Source organism: Sorex araneus, chromosome 6 (assembly GCF_027595985.1).
Source record: "Sorex araneus isolate mSorAra2 chromosome 6, mSorAra2.pri, whole genome shotgun sequence".
NCBI classification, from domain to species: Eukaryota; Metazoa; Chordata; class Mammalia; order Eulipotyphla; family Soricidae; genus Sorex; species Sorex araneus.
Window position 1 is genome coordinate 4,510,491 of NC_073307.1, and position 21,466 is coordinate 4,531,956.

The following is a 21,466-nucleotide window of genomic DNA, read 5'->3' on the forward strand; positions in this document are numbered from 1 at the left end:
TGATACCCCTCTCACCCAGATTTATTTATCTATTTTTAAAACTTTGTATTTTGGGTCACACTCAGTGGTGCTCAGGGCTTACCCTGGCTCTGTCCTCAGGGATCGCGCCTGCTGGTGCTCGGGGACCATGTGTAGTGCCAGGAATCAAACTGGTGTTGGCCAAGTGCAAGATGAGTGCTTGACCCCTGTGTTAACTCTCTAGCCCAGAGCCTTTGTTTTTATGTAGCCAAATATCCAGGTCTTTATCTTTCATGACTTAGGAGGTTTTTTTTAGATGTGATTTAAAGAGGGTTTTCCTGGAGTAAGTAGTTTTTCAAGTCCTCCCTTAATTTTGCTGAACCTTAACAAGCACTGCTATCACTCTGCAAGTTCCGGGCACACAGCATGATCATTTATTTGACTTGTACTGTGAAAGGAGCATCACGGTAGGTTCAGATTTCCTCATTCCTTTTGCTTCTCTGAGTCTATTATTGATGCCTAGGGTATTTTGTCTGTTTGATTGGGGTTTGGGCTTGGGGACCATCCCTAGGGTGTTTAGAAGTCACTCCTGATGGTTTGTCAGGGAGCACGCAGTGCAGGAGGCCAAGAAGGGGGCTAACCTAGGCCAACCTCATGCTAGACCGGTGCTCCCGCCTGTAGGAGCCAGCTCCCCACCTCTGCATTGTGATGGAATTTGGGAGAAAGTATAAGGTACGAAGCAGCATCACTGACATTTTCCATAGCCCGACCCACCCGTCTCAACAGAGCTGCCAAATACTTTACTTTTTAATTAATATTTGGAAAAGCCATTGCAGTATTTTAAATCACCTCGTGATCTGGGTTTATTTTTGGAATTCTATTTCACTCTCTTGATAGGCTTGCCTGCCTCATCGTGGACCTGCACCACTTTGCTTTCATTTTTAAATTTATTTGATTTTTTTTTCACCACACCCAGTGGCGTTCAGGACTTATTCTTGGCTCTGCAATCAGAGACCATTTGGGGTACCAGAGATTGAACCCAGGTTGACCGCATGCAAGGCAAACGCCCTATCTGCTGTGCTATGGCTCCAGCCCCTGTTAAGCTTATGAATTCAGTTAATGAGAGAACTGAATTTTAGGAAATGCAATCTGTACCCTAGAAAAATGCTTCAAATTGCCTGCTGTTTTTTTACTTTTTCAAGTTAGTCTTTTGTGCCTACTAGCAGATTGCATCAATACTTCAGCGAAATATAGTGAAGCACTAGCAGAAGACACATTCCCTAGAGAGTTATTCAGAAAAACAAGATTTGGGCTTAACTGATGCTATTTCTAACCTTTGAGAATTGTCTCTCTCTTTATGTAAATATACACAATAATCTTTCTTCTTTGCATAACCCTATTAGTAACACATATATACAACAAAACATTTGCAAAATTACCCATTAGTTTCCTAATAAACCTGTTATACTTAAAAGTATATCTCCCGCATTGTTTTCCCCTTTGTTTTTTATTTTGTCCTGGGACCCCCACCTGGGCAGTGCTCCGGGCTTCCTCCTGGCTCTGAGTTCAGTGATTGCTCCTGGCTGTGCTTGGGTAAGAGTCAAAAGCCTTGATCCTGTGCAATTTCTCTGCCCCCAACCCTGCCTTTGAATGTAAGAATCTTGCACGATGATTTTCAGTCCCTTCACTTTTGCTTTTGTTTATTTGTTTTGGGTTTTGAGCTCACACCCAGGAGTGCCAGATCAACTCCTGGCTCACTGCTGGGGTAGGGGGTTCTTGGGGATCAAAAAACTCCATAAAAAACGGTGCTCCCACCCTTTGAACTACCCCCCCAGATGCTCTCTTTTGCTTCTATAATGAAAGATTGCTTAACTTTGAAAATCTATTTGTTTTCAATAAGTTCAGATCTATAGAAAAATTCCAAAGGTAATATAATGTTCTCATCTCCCCTCACCCAGTTTATACCCATTTTCAAACGACTGTGGGGCATTTGTCAAAACAGAAATTAGCAGTGGGACGTTGCTCTTAACTGAACTCTAGACTTGACTCAGTTCTCACCGGTTTTTCCATTCGTGCCATTTCTCCGTTTCAGGATCTTGCATTCAGTAGACTTGCTTTCTGCTTAACCCGCAGAGGGAGGCAGCCACCCAGCTCTCTGCAGACGCAGGTTAACCAGCAGGCTTCTGGGTGACTGGAGGAAAACCCTTATGACCACAGAATCAGATCATTTGAGCACATGACACGTCCCTTCTGCCCTACATCCCCTCTGCGCCTTCCTGTGTTTGCACTGTTCCTTCGTTTAACCTAGATGGCCGTGTGTTATATAAAGGCAAATCCACACCGTTCACGCTTTCACCCTATCTCTCCTTCAGACCCCGGGAATGAGGCTGTCACGTACATTCGGATGCAATCATTGCTTGCTAAAGCAATGACTGGCTTGGCTTCTGCGTTTATGCTCTCCACACAGGGTTTGGTTCCGTGGTTAAAAGCCTGAGGTCTAAAGATTTGTGCTTAAACCGAGCTCTACCATGGTGGGGGAGTTACTTAACGTCTGCGTTTCCCCTTGCAACAATGCATGCAGAGCCTGGAGCGGAACAGAAATTTCTAACGAAAGTTCTTATGTAGTCTCCCATCCTCAGTGTTCTCAAAAATTTTTATTTTTCTTTAGCACCTCCTTAGAACCTCTGCTGAGAATTTTGCAACTTAGTTTTGCTGCTGTGAAGGTGCGAATCTGGGATGAGTGGGATTGAGCCGGGCCAGGCGGGGTCAGAGCTGATGCCCTGTGCAGTCTCTCCGGAGTCCACACAGTTTTCTCGGGCTTGCTGGAGGGGGGCTGTGTGTGGCCCCAACTTGAGCAGCCGCCCAGGTAGGCAAAGCCAAGAGTGGGGTGGCCTGGCGGGGCGAGGGTTGGGGGGGCGGTGGGTGCAGAGCTGGAGTCGGGGCCACCCTCTGCTGGCTGTTCCATAGCTGTGGCTGTGGCTGGGGGCTGGGTGCGTCGGGAAGAGCTTCCCCTGGAGGTGACTTTGGGTCTCTGAGTGCCACTTGCGTCCCCCTGCCAAGGGGAAGTGTCTCCTAACCTGGGAGCATTCAGAGAAGGGCAGGGAGCAGTGCGCAGTCTGCTCCGAAGGTCCTGGGGACAGGGAGAGGCGCGCCTGGCTGAGGGGGTTTCTGGGAGATTTATGGTAATTAACATTTTTCAGTCAAGGCTATTATCTCCGCAATACTCGACACATTCGGCAATATGGAAATAAGAACCCTTGGCTGTACATAGAGAGGCCTTCCATCTCAGCTCACAGATTTCTTTACCTGGAGGTTATGCTAATGATTTCTGCTGCTTTTTTTTTTTTAATCTTACTTTTTCTATCATGGTGACAAAATCCTGCAGTATAAGCACGAGTTCTCTTTCAGGCTTGGAACGGACAATTCCTTAGGAGGAAAACAGAACCTCAAGTGGCACACCGTTCTTTTCTCTAAGGAGCTGGACTTAATACTTATAAATATCATAGAAAATAGGTAGCTTCCTTCCTGTTAGCATTTTGCAACAAAATGATCCCCAAACCCAGCAATGAAGAATCCACACACCTGCAACATCCTTGAAGACAAACATTGTTTTGTTTCAGGTCAGGGACACTGAAAGGTAAAAACGGTTGATATTTTTAGTATATTATATCCTCGTCGATCTAGACAAATTTCCCCCCTGGGGGTGGGATATTTAATACAGGACACTGCATTCCATTTCTCTATTTCCCCCTACAGGACTGGAATAGGGCCTTTACATCCTTGAATACGAATGTAAACGGTCATTACAGTCTCGTGGAAGGAAAGTAGTCTGAGACACGCGCTGCTCCGCTGCTTTCTTCTCTCGCAGGAACACCAGTTGGGCTATTAAGGGACCCTCTCAGCCCGAGAGAGCGGGAGGCAGGTTTCCAGAGAAGAGCTGTTTACCATCAAAGCGGCCGGGTGCATCGGAACCCTGATATCAGACACAAAGACGAAGGAAAATGCTCCGTGGTCTTTACCAGTAATTTGCCGTGCTTATATAAATGCATTAGGGCCTCTAGAATCCCAACTGAGCATATTACTTGCTTTTCTATTGTTAAAAAAAAAAGCGAAAAATAACAAAATGTAATTAAGAAAGTCAGATGTCCGGATTCCACCCCCTCTGCCCACCCTCAGGCCCCAACAGCCCGATGCTTCTGTAGGGCCAACATCCGAGTATATCAGGAGGGATTTGTTCACTGTAGTGACTGCCAGTTGGGGGACGCCATGGAACGGGCAGTCACCGGTCTTTCACATAGCAAAAACGTCTTTTCGGCTCAGTTTTTAAATGCGGGAATTTGACTGGGAGTATGCATTTCTTGGGTTAATTTATATTTCATACATATGTGAAATGATTCATCCGTTCTGTCTGAGCCTGTGTGGACCGTGGGCTGTTATCTGTGGCACGGACGCTCTCGCGCCCTTTGATGTGCTGTTCTCGGGGATGGGGGGAGGAAGGTGGAATACCCAGTGGGCAGATCTGCAGATGGGCGGGAAACGCAGCCCTGGCTTCTGTGCGTTTCCACGGTGCTTTCTCCTCTGCTCTGTGCTAGCACCTTCTGGAAGGTCTGCCTCGGCCTGCCCGCCCTGGGCCCCTGTAGAACGGGGCATCTTGTCAAAACCTGGACAGCCCATCCGGCCTCGGGAAGCTGCCCCACTGCCCTTCGGGGGGTGGGATACCGCAGCCAGGAAAAAGGCCCATAAAGAAATATAAAACCATCACGTGCAGCGTGGGCATTCATCACCTCATCCTAAGGACTCCCTCTCTCCTCACCAGCTCCCTCAAAGAAAGACCTTCGGCTTCCCCCATTTCCAAGTTAGATTTTCTTGATTAGTGTTTTCTTGCGACCACCATGGTCTATAGGTGCTGAAGCCAAGCGTGGTGCTTGGGGCTGAGTGATGGTGACAAGTAACCGGCACGACGGTGGCCCCGTGGTGCTCACCCTCCATGGGGCAAGGTGCAGTGGCCTGCAGTGTCGTCTGGGAAATCCCAGGTGCAGCGGGGGAGCCCCACGGGGGCTCTAACCTGCTCTAGCATCAGTCGCTTCCCTGGCCAGGGAAGAGAACAGTGCTCAGGGCAGAGGGGACTCCGAGAGGAGGCAGGAGGAGGTCTGAGAGGCGGAGAGGGCGCTGCCGAGGCCCAGCGGGCCCAGGTAATGTGGGGTGCTGATGGAGGGAGGCAGGTCGGGGTGGGAGGGGAGCGTGTGGGAAGCCACTGAGAGTCTACCTGAAGCTCACAGAGAAGCGCCACAGTGAGGCAAGGCTGGCGGCGCGACACTCGAGAGAGACGTCTGTGGCAGCCCAAGGCCGAGCCAGCTAGCTCTCTGCAGACACTCAGGTGGTAAGGCAGGTGGCAGAGCTGACCTGCCCCCGTCAGAGCCCAGCGAGCGGGCGTGAGCTGCTCTGGGGGTCGGGGTCAGGCTCATCTACGATGCCAACAGCCCTTTTGCTCAGCTGCAGACAAGTGGGGAGAAACAGCCCAGACCCATTGTCCAGTTCATCGGCTTCTGTCAATTCGGGAAACACGCTGGACCCCAAGGCTGGCCGAGTCCGCGGTGACCATCTCTGGGGAGCTCCCAAGACCCAATTCTGGGCCTGGCCATGGGTGATACTTTTCCAATGTTTTTTTTCTTTTTGGGTCACACCCTGCAAAGCACAGGGGTTACTCCTGGCTTATGCACTCAGGAATTATTCCTGGCAGTGCTCAGGGGACCACATGGGATGCTGGGAATCGAACCCGGGTTGGCCGCATGCAAGGCAAATGCCCTACCCGCTGTGCTATCGCTTCAGTCCCCTAAATATTTTTATATTTACTTTAGAGCATTTTTCTCTGGACCTGATTCTTCATTGTTCCCCTGCTTCTAGTTCAGAAAACGGAGGCCTGGAGAGCTTCCGCTGCTGGCCCAGGTGTGTCTATAGCAAGGAGAAAGGACCCAGGTTCCCAATGAGGTGAAGGAGCAAAGCCTCCTGCCTCCTCCCGCTGTCCCCAATGACAAGCCAGAAGACGTGGCTGCGAACCTCCCACCCCCCGCAAAGAGCCTGCAGTCTCCCGTCCTCATGGAGACGGAGAGGCTTCGGGCTCACCCACGCGACCATCGCTGGCCTGGACTCTAGTGAAGACACAGCCACTGGCCTTTCTGTGATGTGGGGAGCAGGCAGCCTTGGCCAGTCAATGAAAACAACATCTAACAGGAGGCTGTCGTCAGAGGGAAAGTGAGTGGGAAACAGTCATCCTTCCTTTTGCAAGGAGACACACCCAGGACGATAACAACACACTCAGACCCAACAAGACCTGGGTGTGATTTTTTACTTACCTTAAGAAATGTTTCTTGGGCCATTGGCTCTGCACTCAGGAATCACTCCTGGCACTGCTCAGGGGACCATATGGGATGGTGGGAATCAAACCCGGGTGGGCCGTGTGCAAGGTAAACGCCCTACCCGATGTGCTATTGCTCCAGCCCCTGCTTCTATCTTTTTAATGTGTCTGAATTTTCAATTTTAAAGTACCAAATTAATAATTCTTTTGATAAATCCTATTAATTGAAATAACTGAACTGTTTTCTGCTCCTTAAGAAATAACCTTTTATACAATAAATAAATGATGCTGTTGAAAAAAAAAAATTCTCAGGCCAGAGGGCTAGTACAGTGGGTAGGGCATTTGCTTTGTATACAGCCGACCTGGGTTTGATCCCCAGCGTCCCATAGGGTCTCCTGAGCACTGCCAGAAGTGATTCCTGAGCACAGAACCAGGAATAACGCCTGAGCATCACTGGGTGGCCCAAAAACAAAGCAAAAAAAAAAAAAGGGAAATCTTGTAGACCCCTCCCTCCCTCCCTCCCTCCCTCCCTCCCTCCCTCCCTCCCTCCCTCCCTCCCTCCCTCCCTCCATTAAAAAGTACAAAAAATACATTCTGCAAATGTGATTTGCAGAGATGAACATAATCCAGGGTAGGTTCATGATTTTCTTCCTTTCTGTGTGTGTTTGCTTGGGGACCACACCTGGCTGTGCTCCTGGGCCAGTCCGGGCCCGCTCCCTGGCAGCTGCTCCCCGCGGTGACGGGGGCACCGACCCAGGCCTGCCGCATGCCGAGTCCCTGCCTGGCCCTTTGTGTGAGCCGAGAAGACATGAACGTAGAGCCCATTGGCGGGTCCCCAGGACATGTGCTGGGATGGCCAGGGGCACGTGCGTCCTGCTTACGAGTGACACAGTGAGAGAACAATCAGCCCAGGGAGCTCTGAGTCATGCTCTGAATTCTGCGTCCAGGGGACCGAGGTCACGAAGAAGAGGATGTGAGGGGGTCGGTTTCCAGAGCCAGGGGAGGGAAGAGCGGGCAGGTCCAGTGAGCCCGGGGGCAGCGGAGCACTGGGCCGTGCCTGAGGAGAGGGCGGGGGACAGATTCCTTTTGACCTGATGCCAGTGGGGGAGCTGGGCAGGAGACCCCCAAGCAGCACTGCGTGAGTGGGACAGTCACCAGTCTGGGCCAGAGTCGGGGCGGGGCTGGGGAGGGCCCCGGGAAAAGGAGTCCAGCCCAGGACTCCGAGAGCCGGACCCATGTGGAGAGCCCAGGAATGGCAGGTGGGGGTAGGACTGAGCAAGGCAGCCCAGAGAGGCCAACACGCACAATCCCGGTGCCACCAGGTGAGGGGGCCTCTTACCTGTAGGGCGGAGCCCGCTGCTCACGGGGCCCGACAGCTGGACCTCTGGGTGCTGATCGTCCCGACTAAACCTCAGGGGGCTAGAATTTGGGGTGGGCCACACCCGGCGATGCACAGGGGTGACTCCTGGCTCTGCACTCAGGATGGCGCCTGGCGGTGCTCAGGGGACCCTATGCGATGCCAGGGATCAAACCCGGGCCGACTGCATGCAAAGCAAACACCCTCCCCGCTGTGCTGTGGCTCCCCCCCACCCCCAGGGAAGGTCGTAATGCCCAACCCAGGGAAGGTCGTAATGCCCAGCCCAGGGAAGGTCGTAATGCCCAGCCCAGGGAAGGTCGTAATGCCCAGCCCAGGGAAGGTCGTAATGCCCAACCCAGGGAAGGTCGTAATCCCCAACTGAGGGAAGGTCGTAATGCCCAACTGAGGGAAGGTCGTAATGCCCAACCTCAGCTGACGCTTCTGCGCTGTCCTCCCGTCCACTATGCAAAGCCCAGAGCGGGGCAGGGCGAGCACGGCAGCGAGCACCAGCTGAGGGGAGGACGGAGGAGGAGGAGGATGTCGCGCCACTGACGGACAGACACGCCCGTCTCGCTGCTGTGCTACCTAGAAGCGCCGAGCCTGCATCAGGAGAGCCGCCAAGGCGGGCGTGGCACAGAGACGTGCGCCACTGCACAGCCCAGCTCGGAGGAAAGACGGAACTGGCCTGTACCTGGCTTGGACGCAGCGAAGCTAAGCCAAGTCTGTCACGCCGTCTCACGAGGATGCTCGTGGCTCGCTAGGGAGCCGCAGGCGGGGGAAGAGCAGGTCTGGGCTGAAGGCAACGCTGTCAGGCGTGGTGAAGGGGAGAGGTGACAGCTGGTTCGGGGGCCCACGCCAGAGGTCACGGCTCCCTCTGAAGCTCCAAGAGCCGAGAGCTGACCAGGCCCTGAGTGTGCTCGCTGGACAGTCCAGGTGTTTGTCTGGTGACTTGCTGTCCGCAGGGATGCTACCCCGTCATAACTGGGAAAGTACGGGCAGGTGGCCCCGGGGAACGCTGGGACCCCGCCTCACCCCTCCTGAAGCCCCTTGCCGTGGCCACTGGCCTCTGGTTCCTCTCTGCTTCAGACTTCTAGCCTGGGCAGCTGTGACTGCCCAAGCTTCCTCACGGTCTCTGGGCCCTGGGCATGCCCAGCCGCCAGAAAGCAGCCTCTATAGAATGCAAATATCGTGGTTCTCGCCTGCCGTCGATGACTTCCCCACAGAGCGGAGGTGAAACTCACACCGGCTTTACTGTTGTGAAATCCTGTGACGCCAAGTGCTCACTGCCGGCTCCTTCCTGTGCGGCCCCTCAGCTCGCTCCGGACCTGGGCTGCACCTCTGCCGGGCTGGGCTCCCGCTCGCGTACCTGCACCTCGGCGCCTCCTCAGTGCCCACCGGCAGAGGCCCAGCCCGTCTCTGTCAGCACAAGCTCACAGGGCGTCCTGCATTCGACTGACTTTGGAAGGGAGCGTTGACAGTCCACTCTCCAGTTCCTGCTGAGAAGTCCAACCAGACTCAGCCCTTCGCATGTGACCCACACACCGACGTGAACAGGAGGGAAAAGCTCTGAGTCTCACCACCTTAAAAAGATCTTTCCTTGGGGCTTGATCTATAGCACAGCGGGGAGGGCATTTGCCTTGCACGTGGCCGACCCAGGTTCGATTCCCAGCATCCCATATGGTCCCGTGGGCACCGCCAGGAGTGATTCCTGAGTGCAGAGCCAGGAGGAACCCCTGTGCATCGCCGGGTGTGACCCAAAAAGCAAAAAAAAAAAATTCTTCTATTTTTTTTCTTTTGGTCTTTTCCCAATGCTTATTTAACTTAATTTTTTAAAAAAATTTGGGGCCATACTCAGCAGTGCTCAGGCTATCCCCTGGCTCTGTGCTCAGGGCTCACTCCTGGCTCTGTGCTCAGGAATCACTCTTAGGTGATTTCAAGGTACAGACAATAAAACCGGAGTCAGTCACATGAGAGACAGGCACCTTACCTTCCAAATTCACTCTCTTTTTCTCTCTGTCTGTCTCTGTCTGTCTGTCTCTCTCTTCTCTCTCTTCTCCGTCTCTCTGTCTTTGTCTCTATCTCTCCATCTCTGTCTCTCTGTCTTTGTCTCTATCTCTCCATCTCTGTCTCTCTGTCTTTGTCTCTGTCTCCCCATCTCTGTCTTTGTCTCTGTCTCCCCATCTCTGTCTCTGTCTTTGTCTCTGTCTCTATGTTTCTGTCTCTGTCTGTCTGTCTCTGTCTTTGTCTCTGTCTCCCCATCTCTGTCTCTCTGTCTTTTTCTCTGTCTCTCCATCTCTGTCTCTCTGTATTTGTCTCTGTCTCTGTCTCTCTGTTTCTGTCTCCCCATCTCTGTCTCTCTGTCTTTTTCTCTGTCTCTCCATCTCTGTCTCTCTGTCTTTGTCTCTGTCTCTGTCTGTCTGTTCCCCGCCCCTGGTGTTTACTTGCCTTACACAAAACATGTCCAGGATGAGTGTCCTGGTAACCGACCTACATGGGCGGTGCCCAGGCCCTTGCCCTCTTTCTGCCATGGACTCCTCTGTGCCGTGGCCTGGTGGGCAGGGCAGGCTCTGGAGTTCCTGCTCTGTGGACACGCGGAAGGAAGGATGGAGGCTGTGTCTTAGGTCACAGTCCCTGGCAGCAACCCCCGCCCTGCTCATCTGCTGCTCGATTAAGCAAGGGTAGCCCAGTGCTGCCCGGGGGGGGGGCAGGGGGAGGACAGAGCCAAGTGAGGGAGTGCTCTGGCCCGGCCCCCGGGGAACTGTGCACCACGGAGCGGTTTGCTCCTCGGGACGCAGGGAGCCGCGTGCTGAGTTGCTGGAGGGCCCAGGATGGGAACAGTCAGGCAGAGAGGCCTCCCCGCCGCTGTCTGAGGGAAATGACCGCTGGGATCCGAGCCCAGGGAAGCAAGGCCGTGGCACAGACAGGAAGGGTCTCTGAGGGATCTGGCGGGACGGCAGTGACTCAAGCCTTGCTACAGTCGGTCTGTTAGGACGCGTCTCCAGACACGTCGCCGGCTCCAATACCTGCTAGGCTGCGACTCTAGGACACGCTCCGTACCAGGGAGGGAATTGCAAGGCTGGAAGGTTAGTACGTCCTCCTTAAACAGAGATCTGGTAACTACCAGAGATAGATTCAAGCTGTGTTTCCTATTGTATAAAATATTAACTGTAGAGCCCATTTTGACAAGCAAACCCAAGGGGTCCTCTGGATACCACCCATACATCCCCGCGGATGGATGCTTGCGGCTGTGTGTCCTACCCCTTGGCCTCTGTCCCCTCTTCAGGGACAAGGGGAAAGTAGCACTCGAGCACTGGAGAGCTAGTGCCAGGGTTCAGATGCTTGCCTCGCACAGAGCCAACTCTGGTTCCGTCCTTCGCAGGAGCACAGAGTCAGGAGCAATCCCCGAGCACAAGAGTGCTCTCTCCAATTTCTCCCCCTCAATACAGAATTTTACATATTTTAATATGGTAGAACAAGAGCTGATCCTCATTTTCTTCTTTCAAATTAGTTCTGGGTCTCATAAGATGCCTTTCAGCAGCTATTGTTATGACCAGTCTTCAAACCTCTTCAGATCATTGTTGAGCCTCGTTCCTCGTAAATCGTTTATGTGTGAATTTTCCCTCTCACTAGAATTCCTCCCCCCATCAATACCTGTGGTGCTTTCGTGCTCATTCAAAGATGTGCAGGAGCATGAAAGGAACTGAGGAGCCTAATAACGCCCAGGTGCTCAAGGCTGGGCAGACAAGGAGATAATCATAGAGAAAACAACTGTCTATCGAGGTTAATTTGTGTTTTGGGGCTTCGCGTTGGAGATTTGTTGTTTTCGACAGATTCCAGCCCAGTGCAGAGGTGCTGGGGAATGAATGTTCTTTTGTGTGAGAAGGCCGTGACGCGCCTTGTAGAGAAAGTCACGAGTTAGGTCAGACGTGAGCTCAAGAGCTATGGGCCAGAGTGATGGTCCGGGGAGGGTTTTTGCCTTGCATGCAACCAACTTGGGTTCGATTCCCAGAATCCCATATGGTCCCCCAAGCACCGCCAGTAGTAATTCCTGAGTGCAGAGCCGGGAGTAACCCCTGAGCATCGTTGGGTGTGACCCAAAAAGCAAAAAATAAATGAATAATTTTTTAAAAAAAGCTATTAGTGATATCATCATCATCATCATCATCATCCCATTGATAATCAAATTTCTTGAGCCATCTCAGTAACGTCTCCATTCATCCTAGCCCTGAGATTTTAGAAGCTCTCTCTACTCATCCTTCCCAATGATGCTATATTGGAGGCTCTTTCAGGGTCAGGGGAATGAGACCCAGCTTGTTACTGGTTTTGGCATATTAATACACCATGGGGAGTTTGTGAGGCTCTCCCATGTGGGCAGGAAACTCCTGGTAGTTTGCCAGTTTCTCCCAGAGGGAGAAGTAGGATATAAGATGTCGCTTCCGGGAGCTTGCTTTTAAGTCTCTGGATGCTGCCTGTTGATGGGATTCCACGGCGCCGGGGGCAATCCCTGTGTGTGACCGCCTAGCTACTGGAAATGGGAAATCTGGGCAGAGGAGGCCCAGTTCCGATCCAAGCAGACTTGGAGGTCTCAGCCCCGGGTCCCACACACCTGGGTTCCTCTGCCGGTTCCTTCATGCGTGAGGCTCATCTGAACGTGTGGAGAGGGGCCTTGAGCATGGCTGTGGCTAGGCTCTGGAGGTCTTCGGCTGCCAGGAGCTCTGCTTGGGGCAGGGAGGGAGCTAGAACCCATCTCCTCCGAGGGGCCCCAGGGAAGACAAGCCAGGCATGCGGTCAAGAGACTCTCTGCCATTAGTGGTAAATCAATGTTAACGAATCAATCATATATATGTATATATCAGAAATTATATATAACTTCTAAATATTCATATGCATATATGAAATTAGGTGTCTTTAAATGGAAAGATACATAACACACATTTTTGCACTGGCTGATGGAAGGGTGCTGGGGGCTCTGGGAATCAGACAGCAGCCGCAGCTCGGTCTTGGCTAATCCAGCACTCACGGTGACTCTACACAGAACGAATAGTGCCGCGAATAACAAGAATCAAGAGTTCTTTCCGAAGGGCAGCTGAGGCTTATTGGGGCGCTGTGTGCTCTTCCGCCTGGATTGTTCCTGCGTTTCCTCCTGGTCCCCGAGGGAGAGGCCTATGATTCTGGTTTCCTCTTAAGTCTGTTCTGAATCTGCTACTCAAAGGTCTAGTGAGGATTTTCTGTATTCACTTTATAAATCTTCCATTTCATCATCTGTATTGAGAAGCACAGAATGCTGGTTTTGTTCCTTTGTTTTTGTGGGGGGGCCCACAGCTGGCAGGGCTCAGGGGCAACTCCCAGCTCTGTGCTCCCTGGGTGCTCAGTGGGCCGTGGGGTACTGGGGATGCACCCAGGCTTCCCACAAGGAAAGCAGGAGCATGAGTCACCAGAGCCCTGAATGCCGTCGTTGGGGAGGAAAGAAAACTGTGCTGTGATGAGATGCTGCGGCAGACTCCTCAGGGACTTAGGACGTGTGTCTCGGAGGTAACCAGCCACCCACCACGCATGCCAGCATCTTCCAAGCACCACACTGCATCTTCACAGCCACCAATCAAAGCAGGCATGTCTCCGGTTTATAAACATGCGTACATCGGAGAGCTGATTCAAATCAAGTCTACTTCACCTAAGATCCAGGTGTTCTCCCGGTGGGTAAAGCCCACTGCAGGGAAAGAATCAGTTCCCTCAGATGGACGGTCTGCGTCCTGGTAGCTACTGCCTTCTTGGCTAAAGGAAAGACAGAGAGAGCAAGGCACACACAAAGTCAAATTTAACCTGAGGTTTGAGATTTTTACTGTATCACTGTCACTCCATTGATCACCGATTTGCTCAAGCAGGCCCAGCAACGTCTCCATTCATCCTAACCCTGAGATTTTAGCAGTCTCTCTTTACTCATCCTTCCCAATGGTGCTGCATTAGAGGCTCTTCAGGGTCAGGGGAATGAGACCCATCATTGTTACTGTATTTGGCATATGATTATGCCATGGGAAGCTTCTCAGGCTCTCCCTCGTGCAGGCAGTAAGCTCTCAGTAGCTTGCCAGGTTCTCCAAGAGGAAGAACTAGGCTATCAGATGTCCTGCAGCCTCATTGTGGCCACATGCTTTCAGGAGCTTAGTTTTATAGTCTCTGGATGTTGGTCGTTGATGGGATTACATGGCATCGGGGGTCAGTTTCTGAGTGTGACTGCCTAGCTACTGGAAAATGGGGGATCTGGGTGGAAGAGGCCCAGTTCTGATCTGAGCAGCCTTGGAGATCTTGTCGGCCCTGGGTCCCGCACACCTGGGCTCCTCTGGTGGTTCCTTCATGTGTGAGGCTTGTTTGAATGTGTGGAGAGGGGTCTTGATCATGGCTGATATAGATTTTTACTAAGAAGGAGAAATATACCAGAGGACAAAAGAGGGCAAAAAGCAAAAAGCTCACTTATCTGTATAAAGATATTAGCGAATTGCAGATACAAACACATTTCTAAAATAACTACCTCATCACTGTATCACTGAATCACTGTCATCCCTGTTCATCGATTTCCTTGAGTGGGCACCAGTAACATCTCTATTCCTCCCAGCCTTGAGATTTTAGCAGCCTCTCCTTACTACCTCATAAGCTGAAAAAAAAAGAAAACCCACCTCCACCAATTTCAGAAATTTCAGAAATTCAGCATGCATTAGCATCCTTGTGAGTGGAACAGAGTGGCTGTGGCCAGCAGAGCGAGGGAACAGCTCTTTCTGCTGACGCTTTGCGGGTCACGGTAATTAAATAGACTTTTGGTTACTCCGGTCCTGTATCCTGCAGTAAGTTGATTAACCTGTTTAATGAGTGGATGGGAATGACCAAAGCTGACCTCACATCAAAGGGCCCCTCGCTGCAGCGTGCTGCCTGGCCTTGCGTCGTGTGTGAGCTCTTCAATCACAGCACAGATGCTCTGCACGCGGAGGTGGCCTTGGCAGGGACACGGGGCTTCTCTCGCGGCCGTGTCAAACAAGCACCGTCTCACACCGCTCTGTATATCCTGGCTTGGAACCCTGGACTCGTGGGCAAAGATTCGCGGTTTGATAGTTACCTTTGATACGGCCAGCAGCCGTGATTAGTTTGAGTAACCCGCAACGTGATGCATCATTAAACACTGTGGAGGAGTTATGACAGAAATCATCCCCGAAGACGTCCACAGTGAATGGAGGAGTTGCTGGGCCTCGGGGGGCCTCGGGCCTGGCCTTCTGCCCAAGGGGACGGCGAGAGGCACGTGCGGCTTCCTTCCAGCTCTGTTACCAGGGCCCAACTGTGACTTCAAGCTCCGAGTACCAGCCTTGGGAAAAAGGAAGCTAGTTCTTAAGTGATAATATTGATTTTTTTCAAACCCGAAGCGTGAGGAGGCTGGCCACACTCTTCCTTTCAATTCCTCTTTAACTTGTTCTTGTAACCAAGTCCAAGAGGGGCTTTGAGCCTTCCACTGACAATCCCGTGATGACATTTCCAATTCAGTTTTCACTACGGGATTTTTTTGTAAATCCAGAAGACCATAGATCTGTTGCTTCAGTCTTAAAAAAAAAAAGTGTGTGTGTGGGGGAACTCAGCTGTGGGCCGGGAGGCGTGTTTGCAGGAGGAGAAATGAAGAGGTGTGGGCTCGGGACCTCTGTTCCTCCTGAGTAAAGAGATGTTGCGGTGGGGGCTCTCACCCCACTCAGTGCGTCCTCCTGTGTGGCCCCGTCAGCGAGCGGCTGTGCCTACTCGTGCCCAGGTGGGCGGGAGTGAATGGTGGGCACGGGATGGGGAGAGGGAAGGTCAGCCCGGTTTACTGAGGGACTTCCTGACCCACGGCCACTTCCTGACCCCCTGACTCGCTGGACTGCGGGTCCGAACACTGGCTGACATGCTGGGACAGTCAGGAACTTCTCTGGCCTCAATTTCTTCCCCTGCAGAATGAGGGTAAACATTATATTCCCGAAGCTGGTGCCAGCAAAATGACCGGTTCTGCTGTCTTTGACTGAGATGCCAAACTGTTTCCTAAAACCCTTTCTCTGTTTTTGGAGACATTTTTGGATTTCATTCCATGCGCCTCCGCAAACTTCCCCCTCACACCACCAGACCAAAGCAAAGGGGCCCGTCCAGGGTCTGTGGGTGTAGATGGTTTTATAGCCAGAGCAGGCGTTGGTGGACTCCATATAACCTCAAAATGCCATTGGGGCTAGCCTCCCCTCCGTCAGCCCCCGGGACCGTGCTCGGCTTTCTGAAGAGAAGCATCTCCCTTTGGACCTGCCGCCACGCCTCGGGAGCCTGGAAAGAAAGTCAGGAGAGGCGGGACGGTGAAGGGTGCTGGTGCTACCGGGGCCCCTGTCTGACATCTAGAGGGGAGGACGGCCCCTCCACGTCAGCCGGGCTTCTCCTCCACACGGCAGGTCCAAGGGGGGCTCAGGAACATTCAGCCCTCGGCGTGCCTGGCTACCACGAATCCTGCGTCTAAGTGGACAGAGCTGGGTGTCCCTCCGGTGTCAGCAGGGGCCTCGCAGTGGCGCTGCCCTGGCTGTGCTGCTCGCAGCCCCTCTGGGTGAGCGCCTCCTGCATTCTGGTCCTGATGTGGCTGGAGATGAGAAGCAGCAGGGGCCCCCAGGCATCCCCCATTCTGGCCCCTGGACTTCTGGGCTCGCCCAAGCTGGGGCCAGCCCCAGGGCCCACTCCTTCCCCTCCCCCAGGGCTCCTCCCAGGGACATGCCCACTCACGCCCAGCGGCGGAGACGTCTCGTCTTAACCCAGAAGGCACGTCCACGTGCTCAGGGAACAGAACTCAGGCTTGCACTGCCGGAGAAGGACAGTGGGGGGACAGGGCAGGTCTGGCCCAGGCCAGGACCACTTAGAGAACCACACGCAGATTCTGTAGAATTGCGGATCTTATTATTCTACTATATTCATGGTACTGGAGCGATAGCACAGCGGGGAGGGCGTTTGCCTTGCACACAGCCAACCCGGGTTCGAGTCCTCTGTCCCTCTCGGAGAGCCCAGCAAGCTACTGAGAGTGTCCTGCCTGCACGGCAGAGCCTGGCAAGCTCCCTGTGGCATATTCGATATGCCAAAAACAGTAACATCAAGTCTCACAATGGAGACGTTACTGGTGCCCGCTGGAGCAAATCGATGAGCAACGGGATGACAGTGCTACAGTGCTACATATTCATAGTAGACTGATGAGACAAAGACTATTTTCTGTGTATTTTCTGTGATTGGTGATTGATTCTCTCCTGCTGGTGAGGACAGCTCGGGGGTGACTGCTCTGTGGGACCTCTGCAGGCTCAGGCTGCGCCCTGCGGACACACTTCCCCGTGCTTCCCCAACGCCTTCTATCTGCTTGGAGGCCAGCCCGTTTCTGGATGTCTCTCAGACTCCAGCGCCTCACCCTTTCCTGCACGTAACACAACTCGAGGTGGCTTTGTTGGCCAACGTGAGTGTCTGTCATACAGCCTGTTACAAAGCACTAACTACACGCCAGCCTTTGGCCCAGTCTAGCAAACCTATCTCAATATTTCTGTTCCCATTTTAACTTGAGAGCATGTTTATTTGAACAAGAGATTTGACTTGTTAAACATCTGGATTTAAATGGTCTAAAGGGTTTCATACACGTTTTAGGCACTGTGCACGCTTGCTGGTGAGGAGAGCATCAGCGCTTGGCTTTGGGGGAAGCAGAAAACTCACACATTCTAATGCCTTGATCCGTCTGTAACATTCAGAGTAACTGCATTTCAGAAATGGTAATCGGAACTAGAGACAGACGCCACTGAAGACCCCACACAGTATATTTCAAAATAAATATAAAAATGCAACCAGAAGACAGATTGGCAGTGCCCCAGCTGGCGTGCTAGCGAGCAGCTCTGCCTGGAGTCGGTGGAGACGGCTGCGTTTTACACCCAAGGCAAGAAAAGAGTAACAACGAGGGAACGTGACACGCACATTCCGAGGCCCCTTCTGGGTAGCCACAAAGCCTGCGGTCCCGCACGGCCTGTGGCAGCTGGCAGGGATGAGGAACCACCACCTCACAAGGAGTCCTGAGAACGCCGGGAGCAAGCCAGTCACGGAAGGGGGGCAGGGGGAGCCGCACGTGTCAGCAGGAGTGACCCCGCGGCCACCAGCCCCAGTCGGCACTGGGTGTGAGTGTCCTTGCCTGGCACACAGCCTGTCTGCCCCGGGGGAGAGGAGCAGGAGGAAGAACCCAGACAGGTAGAGCTGAAAGGGGACGAGGGGAATTTTGGCACGTGCTGTGTTCTTCATCCTTCGTCCTGGGCGAAACGCATGTCTGAACAGGGACAGGCACGGGAAGGAGGCAGCAAGCGCCACGGCCACGGCGCTGGGCAGGTCCCAGGTGCTCAGAAGCCAGCCACGCGGGCTGGCCTGCTGGGCTGGTTCAGGCCCCCGGTGGAGCGAAGCCAACCTGCAAAGTCTTTATATTGGCCTCGTCCCAGGTTGCATCGATGTGCTTATTTTTGCTTTCTTGCCCCTTCCAGTTCATGTACCTGCTGAGTATATGAGCAGACACTATTTTTTTAAAATTTATTGTTAATTTTAATTTTTTGCTTTTTGGGTCACACTCGGCGATGCTCAGGGGTTACTCCTGGCTCTGCACTCAGGAATTACTCCTGGCGGTGCTCGGGGGACCATATGGGATGCTGGGAATTGAACCTGCATCGGCTGTGTGCAAGGCAAACGCCCTACCCAGTGTGCTATCGCTCCAGCCTCGTGCAGGCCTTATCTGTGGGAGAAAGACAGGCATGCACACATGATCGAATACACTTAAACTGTAGGTTTTCTAGGGAAGTGCTAAAAGCATCACAAGGACCAGCCGAATTCCCATGCCTTGTGCTCGCCCGTGTTCAGCCCCACCAGCCTGTCCCATCGTCGGTCTCTGGCTTAGGCTACACCAGGCAGTACCTGGGCTCCCTTCCTTGCTGTAACTTTCTAGGTGGGGCGGTATTAGGTCAATCTGGAGCTGATCAACAGAGGGAATTGTGTTGTTCACCTTAGCTAGCCTGGGAGTAGCAGATTTGGCCCCAGAACATGTGTTCTCCAGGGCCACCAGCCTGTGAGCTCTTTCCCTGGGCTACCACAATCTGTTCTCTTGGGAGCTCACAAACTTGAAAATGGTAGAAAAACTCCATCCATCATCCATCCATCCGTCCGTCCGTCCATCCGTCCATCCATCCATCCATCCATCCACCCATCTTTTCTAAAAGCAGAGAGGGAAGCCTTCCCACTGCCCAAACGCTCTGGAGGATAGGAATGGCTGTGTGGTGTCCCTTCCTCTGGAACTCTGGGGACCCAGCACTGCAGCCCACTACCTGGCTCGCTGGAAGCAGTAGGTTAGGAGCTTGCATGCTGGGCCTTGGTCCCCGGAGCTGGCAAACTCTGTTATCAGTCCACCAGGTGCCCTGGGGTCCAGCTGCTCGGTGTCTCTGTGCCTCCCATCTATGAAGGGGGAATGACAAGGTGCTTACCAACAGGGCTGCAGGAAGCATCGCTAGTCCGCACTAGTGAGACACAGACCCACATATCTGCAGATCACAGTGTCCAGGGCCACAGGGGACGGTGGGGAAGATGGAGATGGAGACATCCTTAGGAGAGAGCATGCCGGTGGCCAGGAGCAGGGCAGGGAAAACCATGGGGGGGCATAAGGAGGTCTGGAGGGCTTTTCAGTCAGAACTGCTACCAACTCCCCAATTCTGAGCTTGGTGCAGAAGTGGGAACAGACAAACACACACGTGCACACACATACATACACATAAATGCACACACATGCACATGCGCATGCATGTGCTCACATATACACCTGTTTCCACCTTAAGAGCAGTGTGATTGTAAGAAAGAGAAAATATGAGCAGGGCGGGGGTTGGTCAGTGGAAAGTGCAGGCATGAGCAATTCTACAGTGACAAGGAGGGTGACATGGAAAGGACTTTCCAATTCATTCTAGGAAACGCAAGGTTTAAATGAATCCTAATTATGAAGGCTGCAGGTATGGTCTGAGTTTCTCAAATGATTTTTTAGCTCTTCATGACTCTTATGAAAAAAATTAAAATAAGTCACAGGCAAGTTTCTACTTAAAATCAAGTATCATCCACCCTGGGCACAAACCCTGGTAGAATCCTTCACATATTTTTATCCTTCTCATTCCTGAGAATTCTTCCTTGGAATAATGAGGGACTCAAATTTATGAGTCTCCAAATGAACAAAATTACTGGAAAAAAAATCAAACCATTAACAAGTAGTGAGAAGAAGCCCCATTTCACTTTAGTTTGTCTGTAAATAAATTCATTTATACAGAACCAGCATATTCTGTTTGAAAGCACAGAATTCCCAAACAAAGTAATCAGTTTAAAATTAATGTGGTTTATTAACAATTAAAAGTGATAACACAAGCTGAAGAAGATTGGAGGTGAAATGTTGAGTTTCCTTTGATAGGTAGAATAATTACAAAGTGTGCTTTTGAAGTTCAAGAAGACAGCCTTAGGACACAACATTTTTAAAGTAAAAATTGGCTTGCACTCTGTTCAAGTGATTTATTTTGCACGAAGAAATGGGTGTGAGACATGATGTGATTTAAAATTTCATCCCTTGATGGAACTGCTGGAGGGTGACATGGATTTTTTCTTTGCTCAGCCTATGAAGTTTCCTATCTAGAAGTTAATCTTCAGAAATTCCTTAGGAATGTAAGGAAACCGAATCTTTTGGTGTGTAAACACAAGGGACTAAGTGTGTAGGTTCCCTGGCCTGGTGTGTGGAAATGCAACTGGCCATCGGGAGCTGGCTGGGCAAACAAACCCAGAGGAGCTGGTTTTGTGGAAGATTAAGCAGAGACCTTCACTTTTGCCTCAGAGTTGCCTTTTCTCTTTTTGAGAAGGCTTGAGAGGTAGGGAGTGAGCTGGGAGGAGGAGGCTGAGCAGACTCGAAGGGAAAAGTTGACAGGAATCAGGATTGAGTTAACACAAGGCTGGATTCCCGGGAGATCACCTTATGAGGGAGAGAGGTGACTAGTTTAAGAAACAGATCTACGGCAAGGATGGTTTACTTTTCAGAGAGTATTTAGGGACATGCTTTTAGCTGGGGTTCCCAACTGACTATTCTTGCCTAAGCCACCTGGGAGTTCCAAGATGAGATGCTTCTTTTTTATTTTTCTTTTTTTGCTGTTTGGGTCACACCCGGCAGTGCACAGGGGTTACTCCTGGCTCTGCACTCAGGAATTACTCCTGGCAGTGCTCGGAGGACCATATGGGATGCTGGGAATCGGACCTGGGTCAGCGGTCGCGTGCAAGGCAAATGCCCTACCCACTGTGCTATCGCTCCAGCCCCAATGAGATGCTTCTTGACCCCTGAAATTCTGGGGGTATCAGGCCACCCCAACAGTACTGGGGCCCTCGGCAGATTCTTTGCTCTTAGGCCACGCCCAGCAGTGCTCAGGGCTTACTTTTGGCTCTCTGCTGAGAGATCACACCTCATGGAGCTCAGGGAACCGTATGGGATGTCGGGGTTGAATGGGGGCCTGCCAACTGTGAGGCAGACCCCTGTTACCTGCTGTAACATCTCTCTGGAAATTGACAGATATTTATTTATTTATTTATTGCTTTTTGGGTCATACCCAGCGATGCAAAAGGTTTACTCCTGGCTCTGTGCTCAGGAATTACTCCTGGTGGTGCTCAGGGGACCCTATGGGATGCTGGGAATCGAACCCGGATGGGCCGCGTGCAAGGCAAATGCCCTACCCGCTGTGCTATTGCTCCAGCCC